Raw genomic sequence first — 14219 nt, 5'->3', positions numbered from 1 at the left:
AGATTTTAAATGATCAGGCCTTTGGTGTCCAGATGATCTGAAAGTCTACCTTTTGATACTATAAACAATCAAATGAAAATATTTCCATTTGGCATGACATTTTTTTTTTTTTGGTATCAAGGATTGAACTCAGGGGCACTCAACCACTGAACCACATTCCCACCCCTATTTTGTATTTTATTTAGAGACAAGGTCTCCCTCAATTGCTTAGCTGAGGCTGGCTTTGAACTTGTGATCCTCCTGCCTCAACCTCCTGAGACGCTGGGATTATAGGTGTGCGTCACTGTGCCCAGCATAAATATTTCCATTTGGAATTTGAAATAAGACTTTAGGGAATTCAGAAATAATAGTCAGATAAACAGATTGTTTCCATTCAAGAAATTTACCCTATAAGTCAGGAACTCAGACCTGAATTTATGAAGATAAGAAGTCAGTTCTAGGGAGGGGGGCAGAGAAACTGTGCCAGGGATGGATTTTGATCAGAAGTCCAGACCTAAATGGAAACTGTCCTACATTCAAAGGGGGGTTAATGTTGGTTGATCTATGAATTGAAGCACTCACGCCATCTTTTCCTATTGGCAATCCTGTATTCTGGATCCCATTTTCACAAAAGAAAACAAACTAAACACTGTGAGAGCATAATAGATGTCTATAAGTTCCTGGATTTGGGGAATAAAAATTTGCCTTTGCCTGTTATCATGTCTCAGTGCACTGGGCTAAGCATAAGGTGTAAGAGCATCAGTGGATCTAGATGTAGGACACAGAGACCTTCTGATTATTCATGTTAGAACTTCAACCCAGGTCTATATTCTAAAAGTTGATTTTTGCCATTTAAACCTATACCACACATCATGAATGAATGGAATGAATTTGTTTCAGATAGTAAAAATGTAGTTGATTTTTTTCATACTAAAACCTTTTCAACAATTTTTATTATAAACCTGGTGACTTGTTTCTACCAGCAAAGAAAGGGAAGCCATCCTGTATTGACATGTCAGAACAGAATGTGAGCAGTTTTTTTCATTTTAGCTTTATGAAATCCCGGTATGATAGGGCAGTGTGTTATATATTATTGCCTCCATGTTCCCTGTGTAAGAAAAATGAAGCACATTGGGGTCAAGTAATTTGTCAAAGGTCACCTAGCTAGCTGGTGAGACTACCATTCTTCCAATATGCTTTCCACCAGACCATGTTAGACCTTAAAGGTTATGGATACACACTTGTTTCCAAGTCTGAATTGCACTTTGGAGCATGGAACCAGGTGACTAATGGAGAAATAGCGTTTGGATACCGTGTTGTTGAGATTGGAAGAAACAGCTCTATTTAAGCCACTGACTGAAACTGAAGGACTAACCTTAATGTTTCAAAGCCAAGTGCTGCCTGCCTTTGTCAAGATGCATGCAATTTAACCTCAGCAGTAAAGAGGGAAACATCTGTTACAGTGGAGTTGCTCCAGTGCAAGGGAGATGAGAAAAAAGGTTGATTATAACATTGACAATATCCACCTAATTTCACAAAAATGCACTATTGCACAAGAACAATTTGCCAGGTTATAAAAGCTGTTAGATTAACTAGGTGGTATTGTTGGATGCAAATCTTTCTTTCCACTTTGCACAGTAGATATTTAAATGTCAACAGATTATTTCTCCAAGTCCCTTTCAGTTCTGTGGTTTATGGAAATGTTTAATTAGCTTTATTGACACCCATCAACCAACCTGCAAAAGTTGGAACTCCAAATATAGCAAGCTTACAGAGGGATATTTTATATGTTTCATATATATTTAAATTTTTTTTTGAGAATGATAATGCATTGATCCAAGTGTATTTTTCTGGTCTATTTGCTTGAATCAGCAGGTAAACTTCTTTTAGAAGAGCTTCTTTATTGACAAAACCAAGAATCCTAAATAATTGATCAATGTAAAGGGTAGAGGTTATGTGATTATCACCTATTTCTTTCCATGCTTGATGTCCTGTTCCTCACCCAGGCCTGCCTGACACCTGAGCCCAGAATGATGAGCACTGACTGCTCTAGTAGGTGTCTCCTGCTGCATTCCTCCTTACAATGAGATGTTTTATACGGCCAGGGAACCTGGCCATTCATGTTCCAGCATGAGTTTTGCATTCAAGTTCCAGTAAAGATAAAGTAAGATGAACCCTGAGTTTCCTTTGAGTTAGATCTTCATAGTTACTTTTTCTCAGCAATTTTGAGATTAAGTACTAGGATCTCTGATTCTTCAAAACAATGTTCATTTGCATATTAAAGAAAATGGATTCCAAACATAACCAGAGGTTACCTCTGTGTTTTCTTATCATTGTTTACCTTCATTTTCACAGGAGATTGAAGGACTATTTGGAGACTCTTGTAGTTATAATCTAACCTGGTAAATTATACTTTTGACTTATGCTAGAGTCACATATTAGGGTATATTAATATGCACTATGTGTGTGTATTGGAAGGAGATTATATTGGATGAAAATATTTCCATTAATGCTTGTAGATTATAGCAACGTACTGTAATGTGCCATTAAGAACATGTGTATACAATAGACTCCTGCTAAAAAGTGTTTGCCCAAGCATGCACATAAGAACATACATCTGTACTGGGGAAACAGACTCTGCATCTGGAAAGAGAGATGCTAAAGGGAGTCATCTGGGCATTGATTCTGATTCTCCCCTCTACACAATAAGGACAAGATGTTTGAATATTGGACTTGTTTTAAGTAACAGAAGAGTTAAAATAAAGGCTTCTCTAAACAGAAGCACAGCACCGATTCAATACCTTCAATGACAGTAGTGGTGAAAGCCCACATGTATGAAAGAACTGCATAGTGGCAAGTACTGAACTCCTGGGGTATGGTAAGGTATTGCTCTGTGAGACTCTAACTGGCAACAGGGACCTTCCATTAAGGTTTCTAGGGACTAAGGGATTGCCTTGACTTTAATTATATTCTCTTTTCCTAGCAAAATAAATCTTGATGTGCCATTGTTCAGAAATGTTGTATCAAAAGGAAATGCATGGGCCCACAAAGGCAAGTAGTAGCTAGTAAGTGCTTATTTAAGACACATTTTTTGCTTATTTAAGACAGCGCAAAAGAATCTCAGACAGTCAAGTTGTCCCTACTGTCTTGTATTCATGCTGTAAAAGGTTTGGAGTACAAACCAGTTGACAAAACACTAAAATAAAAAAGAAACTACTAGTTTTTATCATCTTTATCACCTATGTTTTACCAATAAATCAATAAATACCAAAAAATAATATCATTAAGATATATCCCTTTGCTATGAACTTGATGCCAATAAAAATACTTTGTGTTGCTTGTTTACATATTAAAAACAGACAAAGACTATAAAAACTAAAATTTCTATACTTTTCATCATCTTATATGATATTTTGATTCCCATTAAAAATATGAAATCACTTTTATTATCATACTTTTACAGATGTGAGAACCAAAATAAATAAATTAATTTTCTCTGAAAAGCAACCATTGAAAGTGACCAAAGTAGGGTGTGAGTTCAGCCATGTGCTTTTACACCACACCTAGAGTGTTACATCTCTGCTCTCAGGAGCACAATAAAGTGTAGTAGTGGTGATTAAATTTCTGCTATGAGACAGAGAAACCCAAAGTAATGGTTTAAAAGACTGGAATTTATTTCTGTCTTACCTAAAAGTCCCTGTTGGTATCAAAGCTCTGCTCCCCAAAGCCATCCATGGTTCACACTTCTGTTTTTGTTCTGCCATTCTTTCATTCTTGAGTACTGGTCTTAACTTCATATCCAAAATGGGCTGCCAAAACCTCTGCATTCCAGCCAGTGTGGAGAAGGCTTCATGAGAAAACACACTCCTTCCCATTAATGTGAGCACTTCTGTTCACATTTCCTTGGCCACCACTTAGTTGCATGGCCACACCTGAAGGCAAAATAAGCCTAGAAATATGGCCTTCTTTCTGGGGCCATATGCACAGCCAGTTTAATGGAAAGAAGGTTATTTAAAATATGTATTTGGCTTTTTAAAAATGGTGTCTCATTAAAATTCACATGTATTTGAAATTTAAGTAAATAATTTTAGTTCTACAAGTTAATAAAAGAGAAGGAAGAATAGCCATGGTCTCTGCCATTTAATGAGAAATAACCATAAATTCTTTTAATGTTTCTCTAATAATTCCATTTGTATGTTTAATACTATTTCCCATAAAGGTCTTTAAAGGAGAAAAAAAAAGAGTTGCAAAATCTGTTTAAGAATTAAATTATTTTAAGCAATAATTTCAACTAGGCTATTTTTAATCTCTAGGCATTTAGTTTGAATGGTTTGTCACCTGTCTGTTGAATGAGTTTAATGGAAAGAAGGTTATTTAAAATATGTTTTTGGCCCTTTTTTAAAAATGGTGTCTCATTAAAATTCACATGCATTTGAAATTTAAGTAAATAATTTTAGTTCTACTAAAAGTGTGGATGTGAAAAGACCATTTTGTATTCTGTAAGCATGTTGCTAAGCCAGCATCAGAAACAGTAGTAAGTGAAGATGGCTCTTTGCTTCTTTAATCTGAATATGTAAGTGGTTTGTACTCTTGGAATATCTCTCTACCATCAGGAAATATTTATAGTTGGAAAGGAACACCTTGCCAATGGGCCATAACCAGGTTAACTGGACATGCATTCTTTCTGGATTTGTACATTTTTATTTTCATTGAAAATACAAAAGAGGCAGGATAGCATCTTGAGGCCAACATGTAAGACTTTTTGCATTCCTCCATTTCAAATTTGTCTTCACATGAGATTAGTTACAAAATAGACTGAATTTTCTGGTAACACATTCCTTTTTTTTTTTTAAGCAAAAAGTTTATTCATGTTTGAAACTACATGTAACTACCACGAGGAAGACTTTTTCAATCCAGGGTGTAATCCAGTTAGAAAGGAACACGAAACATTTTTAATACATTAGAATCACTGCCGCAAATTATTTTCATGACTCAATCAGGTTCAGAATCGCATACAATACAAAAAGAGAAAGGAGGGGGTCCCCATCACATAGGGTGAAATATACAGTACTGAATACTGAAATCTGAATGCATCACAATTAGTCGCAGCTTTTTTTTTTTTTTTTTTTTGCATGGGTTAGTAACAAGATGAGGAACATTCAAAATGTTTCGCAGTATTTACAACAGTTTTACTGATCCTGTGTTAAATTAAGACCCAATGTTTCCACTCTCATTTTTTTAAAAGTTGCAAATGCAACCCTGATTTTTCTTTTAAAAGATTACAATGTACATTACATATTTATGAAGGGAAACAAAGAGTTAATTACAAGATGCAAAAAGATAAGAAAGAGACAAAACTACAGGTGAGTATTGTTCAGAGGTAGTAAGTGAGCACTCTAAGCTACAGAACATGTTGAAATTCTATTGGTTCTTATGAGTTCGCATGAGGTAATAAAGCTGTGTTTTGATTGGTGAGATGTATAAATACTCTTTTGCTACACTATATACAACACTCCAGAGAGCAGGGCCTTCTGCGGATGCCCAGAGGACAAAGCAAACCTTGACAAGTCTGTGCAGCACCCAGTGCACACTGCAAAACCCCAGAAAGGTCTCGTTTTCACCTCCATCAGCAGCAAGTAATCTTCATCTCTCAGAACAATCTGGATCCATAATCTCATCACCAAGCAGACTCTGGGTACTGGTGCTTTCAGAGAAAAGAGGCTACCAGTCTCTGATCTAATTATAACGTAAGAGATCACAACCCAAAGGTGATGAGGAAGGTTCTTAAACACAACCATCATTAACAGAGATAGCCAAACAGCTCTTTTATTCCAACCCCATTAGTGACATGAAAGAAAGACAATCAATGTCTGCGCTGGAAATATGTAAGGAGTTCAATTTAGGTGAGGTGAATCTTTGCATCTGCTCTAACGATTGAGGTTTAGCATATATTGTACTTTTTACCCTTAAGGCCAAGTAATTGGCAACTGTGAAACCATTAATGTAAAATATTGATAATAAATTATGATAAAATAGCTACAGGACTGTCAACAATGTTAAATCTTGGCCTAACTGGATAAAGTGCTTTTTAAATATTGTGTGTTTTAAGTATAAATACAAATGATTATGATTCCTTAAAAAACAGATTTACCAAGTTCTCTAATAAGACAAGGTTTTATAGTAAAGCTGTAGATGGTAGGCTACAAGAACGCATTCCTTTTCCTCCTGTTGCTCTGAACGCACTTCTCAAGGCATGGTAGCTCAGGGGAAGGTGTGGCCAGAGATTAGTTAGAGGTATCTGAGTGCACACTTCCCGGGCCTTCTGTAGGAGAAGTCACTGAAGATGGAGTTGTTGCGTCCTGCCAGCCTCCATTAGCATTTAAATTATGCGGACTGTACAGTGAATTTCCTCCAAGGCCATCACTGTAGCCTCCCGTCTGATTGATAACATGACGGAGGGTATCCACCTGTGACTGCACATTGGCTCCGACTTGGGACCCTTGGTAAGAATCCCCATTCAGACTCTGCATGTTCATGAACATGTCCCCAGAATTTGGGAGGTTAAAAGAACCAGAAGAACCAGAATTTGGCGTGGTGGGTGAATTGGTCTGGTTGTTCTGCACAGCTGCGGCCACTGCGTGTGCGGCTGTCACGGCTGTCTTTGCAGCATACAGGTTGGCTTCTTCCTGAAACTTGCCAATATTCTTCTTGTACCTGATTCGCTTGTTGCCAAACCAGTTGGATACCTGTGACACTGTGATGCTGCATTTCTTGGCCAGCTCCTCTTTGGCTTCTTCACTGGGGTAGGGATTGCTGAGGTGTGAGTAAAAATATTCATTCAAAATTTCTGTGGCTTGTTTACTGAAATTACGCCTTTTCCGTCTGGCATCAAGGAATCTTGATCTTAGAATCATAACTGCTTCACAAGTGCTTTGTTTGAGCTGCATCTGAATGGAACTAAATTTTCGATGGATGATGCCCACCATTCTTTCAATCTCTTTTGGGGAAATGGGACGCGTTCTACTCTGTTCTCGGAGAAGGTTCATCACATGTGTAGTGAACTCATTACATGCCTGTTCATATTTCTCCAGTTCTATGTGATAGATTTGTCTGATCTGGGTCAATTTGGCTCTGTAATCTGAGTGTTCAATAGAGTTATCTGAAGAACCTCCAGAGGCTGCCGCCGATCCCCCACCTTTCTCAGGACCTGAAACCCCTTCTGCCAAAAGCAAATTGTCCAGTCTCATTAGCTGGGGATCGGGAGGGTCTTCCTCCTGGGCTCCTCTGTTGCTGAGACCTGTTTTCTCTTTGATCTCACACAGGACGCTGAAGAGCGCGGGTTTCATTCTATGACAGTTCAGGGCTTGTTTCTTTGCTTGCGCCTCGTCCAAGCTCTGGTCGGTGATGGTCATGATCTGGTGGAGGATGTCGCCGATGTCCTGCTTCCTGCCGTCTGTCCGCCCCTTCGTGGCCGTGCGGGGGAGGCGGCAGGGCCATGCCCCCCTGCACCGAGTGGCCGGCCAGGTTCACCCCGGCCAGAGTCTGCAGCATCCTGGATTGATCGTCCATCCCGCCGCGCGCGGGCAGGAGCGGGCTGCGGCGGCGGCAAGGGAGGAGAAGAAAGAGGGGGAGGGGGAGGGGGAGGCGGCCGCGCTCCCCGCCCGCTCTGGGACGGGGCGGCCGGGCTGGAGGGGCCGGCGGCTGAGGCTGTGCGGACCGGCGCCCGGCTCCGGCTTCCGCTGCCGCCGAGGCTGGTGAGGAGCGGCGGGCGGAAGCTCAGGGCTCGGCGGTGGTAGCGGAGGCGGAGGCAGAGGCGCCCGCTGTCCTCACGCGGCCGCCGCGCCGCCTCCTAGCCGCCGCGCGCCCCACCGGGCGGCCCCGCGCAACTTGCTACTCAGCGCCGGCCGAGTTGCCTGGACGCCGCCGCCCCCCGCGCCAGCCTGCGCTCTCCCCTCCTTCTGCTACGGCCGCCGCCGCCGCCGCCGCCGCCGCCTCGGCCAGGCGGGATCCAAGCCCCGGCGGCCCCGGGGGAGGGAGCGGCGGCGGCGGGTGGCGGCGGAGGAGGAGGCCGGCCGGCGGGCCACGGGGAGCGAGGGGGGATGAGGAGGAAAGTTTGGGAGCGGGCGGGCCGGCGCGGCGGGGACGCGGAGCCCGGTGGAGGGCCCCGGCGGGCCGAGCGCCGGGCGGACAGCAGATTGATGGGGCAGGAGAAGTCGCCGCCGCCACTGCCGAAGCCTCGCACCCAGCCAGCAGCCGCCGCGGACCGGGCTCGAAGGCCGCTCGGCTGAGGGATTGACAGGCTGCCAGTGCCACTCACTCAACACATTCCTCTGAACCACACATTTTCTGTTTTTCATTCATGGCACAAGTCAGCTTCCTGTGCATGTGTGTTTGTTTTTCTGTTGATATCAGTCTGATACTTTCCTTTTAAGCATCACTTTAACATGTAACTACAGGGCTTTGGGGACAAAAGCCACAGGTGAAGGGTTTGAAGGGGCAAGGTTCTTTAGCTCAATATTGGTGTTATGATTTAAGTGAAAAATGTATGTTCTAGATTTCCCTCTTACAAATCAGAGAAGATATCACAATTGTATGTTTCAATTGTTTCTAATGATTGTGCTTAATTATTTGTGATGGTCTGATATTGGGTGTAATTATAAACTGAATAAATTGGGTGTAAACATTAACTGAAAATTGTGGAGTAGATGCCCAAATCATTTGATCTGTAAATTGGTCATTGAATTTGTTTTAATATAAGTCTACTTAAAGCCATATGTCTTTTTTAAGGTTATAAAATTTCTAGAATAGTCAAGTTGAGGGAGAAGGGGTAGCTTGACTTGGCCTGGTCTCTGACTGGATGGAATTGGGAGAAGTAAAGAAGAACTCTAAGATGTGTAGGATAGCACTCTTTGGATCACTATCCAGAGTTGCCTAGCTACATTTTTAGCCACTGCATGAATGTCTATTTTGTACTTTAGTGAATAAATCTAAACAGAAAAGTAATGCTACACTTCCCCCTAGTTTATTCTCAATGTAGCTACAGGAAAGCTATTTAAAATTTGAGGCATGGCGTTCTTTGGCTTCAAACTCTGCAGCCTTTCCCCATTTCACTTAGATCAAAAACAAAGATTCACAAAAGATTTCTCTTCCTCTGCTCTACCCACACCTCATTACTTCTTGACTTGGTCTCCTACTCTGGTCCCTTTCACTGTCTTAGCTCAAGTCAGGCTCTCTAGGATCCTTATTTCAGATCTCCTCAGCCCAACACACATCCCCTCATATATATTTGTTTATCTAACTCTTCTTCACTTTGTTCAAGTTTCTGATCAACTATCCATTTCATAATGGGGTCTTCCCTGAACACCTATTTAATTTACTCTCTACCTGAAATCCTGGCAGCCTCCTTCTCTTGCCTTTGTTTTTTTTTTTTTTTAACAATCCTAAAATACAATATAATCTATCTATATGTTGTTTATTGTGTATTTCTTTCTATAGTATAAAGTCCATTAGGACACAGATCTTTGGTTTATTTTCTATAAACCAAAAAGCCTTAAAAATGGTGCCCTCCACAATGTGGGTGCTCAACAGAAATGAGTTGAATAAGAAAACCCATCCAAGCCCCACTCCTACACATGCTGCTTGCTCCTTCCTTCGATATTTTTCCTGTGTTTCCTCTTTCTCTAATATATGCACATACATTACATTCAGACTGCCTCAAAAATATAACTCACCAATTCAATATCTTAGGCCCTGAGTTAGTAAATGTGACTCTAGAAACAGCAAATGAGTATTTGATTTGGTTAATTGTCCGCTAAAGGTCCAAATGATAAAGTCTTGGTCCTGAGGGTGTTATTAAGAGTTGGTGGAACTTTTAGGAAATAGAGTCTAACAGAAGGTCCTCAGATCACTGGGGTGGGAGGTGTGCCCTTGATGGGGATAGTGGGACCACATCCCATTCCTCTTTTTCTTTGCTTCCTGTCTGATGAGGTCACCAGTGTCCCTTTGCTATATGTTCCTTGCCATTGTCATCTGGCGCTCCTACATCCAAAGCCTTGGGTCTGCCCAATTTTGGAGTGGAACTGTGAGCTAAATAGACATTTTATCTACATAAATTAACCACCCCACGTGTTTTGTCATGGTAACAGGAAGCTGGCTAATTTAGACAGTTAACTCTATATGGCTTCTGGTGACAACACAGTCCATTGTGGTAGTTACAAAAGACTGACCAAATGAGAAAAAGCAAAGACGACTTATTTGGAGCTTGTGGGGACGGAAATCAGCCACCATCATTTGTGATTTGGCAGAGACACAAAGCAGGCAAAGGACGACAAAAACTTCCAGTGGAAAAGAGGGAAAATTTAAGCTAAGCCTTGATGGGAGGCTGTGGGCAGAGAGAGGCTGTAGGTGGTCAAACTGGAAGTGGGGCGTCCCAGAAGATTGGTTAGGAGCACAAATTTGGCTTTTTCTGGTTAGTCATAAATTAGGACTAGGAAAAATTTAGGGAAGCTTTTAGATTTTTTTATATGTATTTTTTAGTTGTAGTTAGACATAATACCTTTATTTTATTCATTTTTGTGTGATGTCGAGGATCAAACCCAGGGCTTTGCATATGCTAGGTGAGTGCTCTACCGCTGAGCCACAACCCCAGCTAGCACTCAGTTCTTAATTAGATTCTGAATATTTTGATACTATGTTACTATTTCATTTCTAGGATTGGTGCTAAATATAGCAGCTTGACTTCCTACAATTTGGATTATAGATAGCAGATTAGCTTTTTGGGCTGGTTAATGCAGATAATGAGTTAATTTCTTAAAGCTAGTTGCTGCAGTTTGTGTGGGTGAGTTCTGTTTTTATATATGATCTGTCTATTGTCTATGTGAATATTCAGTCTTTCATTACACACAAAAACAATTGAGCACACAAAACACCTATTAAAAGGGATTAGCAGTATGTATCTGCAACACCTTTGAGTACAATAAATTTAATCCTTTTTAAATATTTTTTTTTCTAATAACCATCATTACTTACACAAATTTTCTTGACTTCCAGAATCTCAGTTAATTCTTATATTCTGGGGGTGAAAAATTACAGTGCAGTCCTTTTTGAGCTCCACTGGAATTCATTTCATTTGATTAGAAAAATCTGGGAAGGTGAACCATTAAAGTATATATTTGGGGATGATCTAATGGTTCAATGATCAGAAACTGGGGTAGGACCTGGTATGAGCTCCTCGTTCCTGTGACAAAATACCTGGGAAAATCCACCAAAAGGAGCAAAGATTTATTTTGGCTCATGATTTCAGAGGTTTCGGTCCACGGTCAGTTGCTCCATTGTTTCTAAGCCTGTGATGATGTAGAACATCATGGCAGGAAGGGAATGGCAGAGCAAAACTGCTCACCTTATGGTAGCCAGGAAACAGAGGAAAGGGACCAAATGAACACTTCAAAGTCATGCCCTCCACTGAGCTACTCCCTGCCTCCAGGCCCCATCTCCTACACTTTCCACTGTCTCCCAATTATGGCAACAGCTGGGGACCAAACCTTCAACACATGTTGCGTTGGGGAACATGCCAGATTTAAACAACAGCAATCAGTGTTCTTTGGCTTCTACTAACCATTGTTAGGTTGCTCCAGTTTTATTTCCATACTGCAATTAACAATTCATGTAAAATCTAGAGCAAAGCCAGACCTTATTGAAAGCCTGCTTCACTCTGACACTTCATTGACCTGTTTGCTCTGAAGGTACACTATGAGAGTGTCAGCACTGACCACAGGACCCTTGCTGATCATCCTTGTCGCTTATTCAGCTTCTTCTAATTCCCAAACCCTCAATTTGTGTCCCAATTATTCTGGCAACAGCACTTTGGACTAACTGTGGTTTCTCTTACCACATAGCATTTTCCTGAGCTTTCTCTCAGCCTATAGCTTCCTGCCCCATTACTAACTTATTCTCATGCTAAGATGCTATTAAGCTTCAGCTATTCTACTATCTTTTTTTTGTCTTTCTGTTTGTCACCATTATAGCATCAGGTACATTTGGGTCACAACATTTGTCAGTAGTTATTAAGAATCAAACAAAAAATGCCATGCCTGTCTTCTTCATTAGACTGAAGCTTGAAAAAGAGGAAATTATTTTATTTTTAACATTATTTTGACCTCAGTGCCTAACACAATGCCTGACATATAATAAATACTCAATAATAATTTGTAGGATAAAGGGATCAATGAATGAGTGCTAAGATTGGACAAATAAGTAAAATAGGCTTGGAGGGGTTCATGGTCTGTACAGGAGTTAAAATCAAGGAAAAATAGTATATAATATGCTACAAAGTACTATAAAATAGGGAGGAGGAAACAACTCCAAGAATTTAAGTTCATGCTTCTTGAGATGGGGTTAGAGTAAGATTTATTCAGTTGTTGAGGATGAAGCCGAGAATCAGTGGCACTTGCTTATCTTTGATTCCTGTAACACAGATCTTAAATATAAAATATTTATTTGTAATTTTTGGATCCAGCAACTGTTCCTCACTATCCATAATAGTGTTCCTCTGTTCACTGAGTGTGATGATTTATGGCTGAGTCATAAACTATATAAAATATTTTGAAAAGAAATAATGACATTTATTTTGAAAAGGATTAAGCAGCTATTTCTTTTACTATTCTTAGTGTAAATTAAAAAAAGGGCAAAGGAAAAAAATAATCTTTCCATAATGCTAATAAATCAAGTTATTCAAAGCTATTCTTTGATGGATAGAGAAATATTGAACTGGGCAAACTGAAATCTGAAAACTAAGAAAGGTTTGTTTATGAGACTGGGTTTTTATTCGGAAGTTTTTCTTACAGCACTCAGTTACCCTTGCTGTTCTCCGTTCAAGAGGAAAAAACAACACTCAGAAAGTCTCTGCTGAAAATATAAACTTTCCTTATTTCCAAAATACTCCCATTTTGAAGAACCGTATATTCAAATGCCAACAGCTTCAGATGCTTAAGCAGCGTTACCTTCTCAAATGGCAGCATTTGTGACGGAGAGAGCTGTATTTCGGGAAATACATCCAAGGCTTTTAGGGATGGCAGAATTTTAGGCGACGCGACACAAAGTGCTCGCCTTTATTCCACACATGCCATCTCCCTTTACACCATGCAAACTCATGAAAGGCACACGTTCCCTGATCCTCAGATTTGCTCCCGAGGAACACCAACATAAGACAGTTCAACATCCCGGTGATGATCTATTCCCATTCACTTATTTGAAAAGACACCTGAAGAAAAAGACAATTTAATGAGTTCCTTTTCAGTCTCTACTCATAGGTGAATTATGTATATTTCTAATCATGTCTGAATATTCAGCAATTTTCCCAACCGTTCTACCTGATTAAATTTCAGCTGGGTCTGAAGAGAGTAAGTTTGCAACCTAACTGGAAAAATTGGGTCAGACAGTGAAACACAGATTGAACAGAACTGACATTTGAAGGTCTTTCATAATTTTATATCTCTAATATCATTGTCATGGAAATGGGAGAAGGGTGATCACAATGCCTTCTTAGCAATGGAGCGCAGCAGTGCTCTATCTGATGTGCTAATCAAGAGCTGATATATTGAAAATCTTAAGCCCCATGGGCTTGTGCTTCTTTTTTTCCTTTAATGCCTAGTCAAATATTAACCTTAACCAGCTTTTGATGTGCTGATAAATGTCACTCTATTTGTAGGAAAAGAGAGGGGGGAAAAAAAAAAACCTTTGCCATTTAATTTCAATATAAATAAGTTTTGAGTTGGTTATATGTGAACAAAAGACAAAGCCCCCCAAAAGCTTTCTATAGGAATACAGTTTTGAATGGAAGATGAATGCCTTGGTCTTGCTTTTCAGCTCCTGTCTCCAAGCACACTTAGGAGACAGTGCTGTCCCATTCTCTGAGAAATGATCTATTGATACCCTGTAAGGAAGACACATAGGTATCTAAATCCAAATCTCTCTACAAAATGTCTTAATTGTCACATGTATCTCTACTGCATGAATTTTCGATGGGTCACTCAGTGAATTTAACTAGAACGATGCAGTTTTGCATTTTCCCATTGCTTGTATTATTGACTTCTGGAAAGGTTACTTTCAAAAACACAGACTTATTCATCCAAACAAGTGCCATTCTCAGTGTTTTATTGCTATGACTTATGTGTATTTGCCGAGCATCTGACCTATTTTTTTTTTTTAAGGAACTCATTGAGTAAGAACACCCACACAGCTGG

At 40.2% G+C, this 14219-nt stretch overlaps 1 pseudogene; it reads right to left on the bottom strand.

Moving 5' to 3' along the window:
* Positions 1 to 6066: 6066 nt before the first annotated feature.
* LOC143387057 (pre-B-cell leukemia transcription factor 3 pseudogene) lies at positions 6067 to 7548 on the bottom strand (annotated as a pseudogene).
* Between the last annotated feature and the right edge of the window lie 6671 nt (positions 7549 to 14219).

This window comes from Callospermophilus lateralis, unplaced genomic scaffold (assembly GCF_048772815.1).
Source record: "Callospermophilus lateralis isolate mCalLat2 unplaced genomic scaffold, mCalLat2.hap1 Scaffold_124, whole genome shotgun sequence".
In the NCBI taxonomy this organism is placed as follows: domain Eukaryota; kingdom Metazoa; phylum Chordata; class Mammalia; order Rodentia; family Sciuridae; genus Callospermophilus; species Callospermophilus lateralis.
This window is presented reverse-complemented; position numbering and strand designations above follow the sequence as displayed.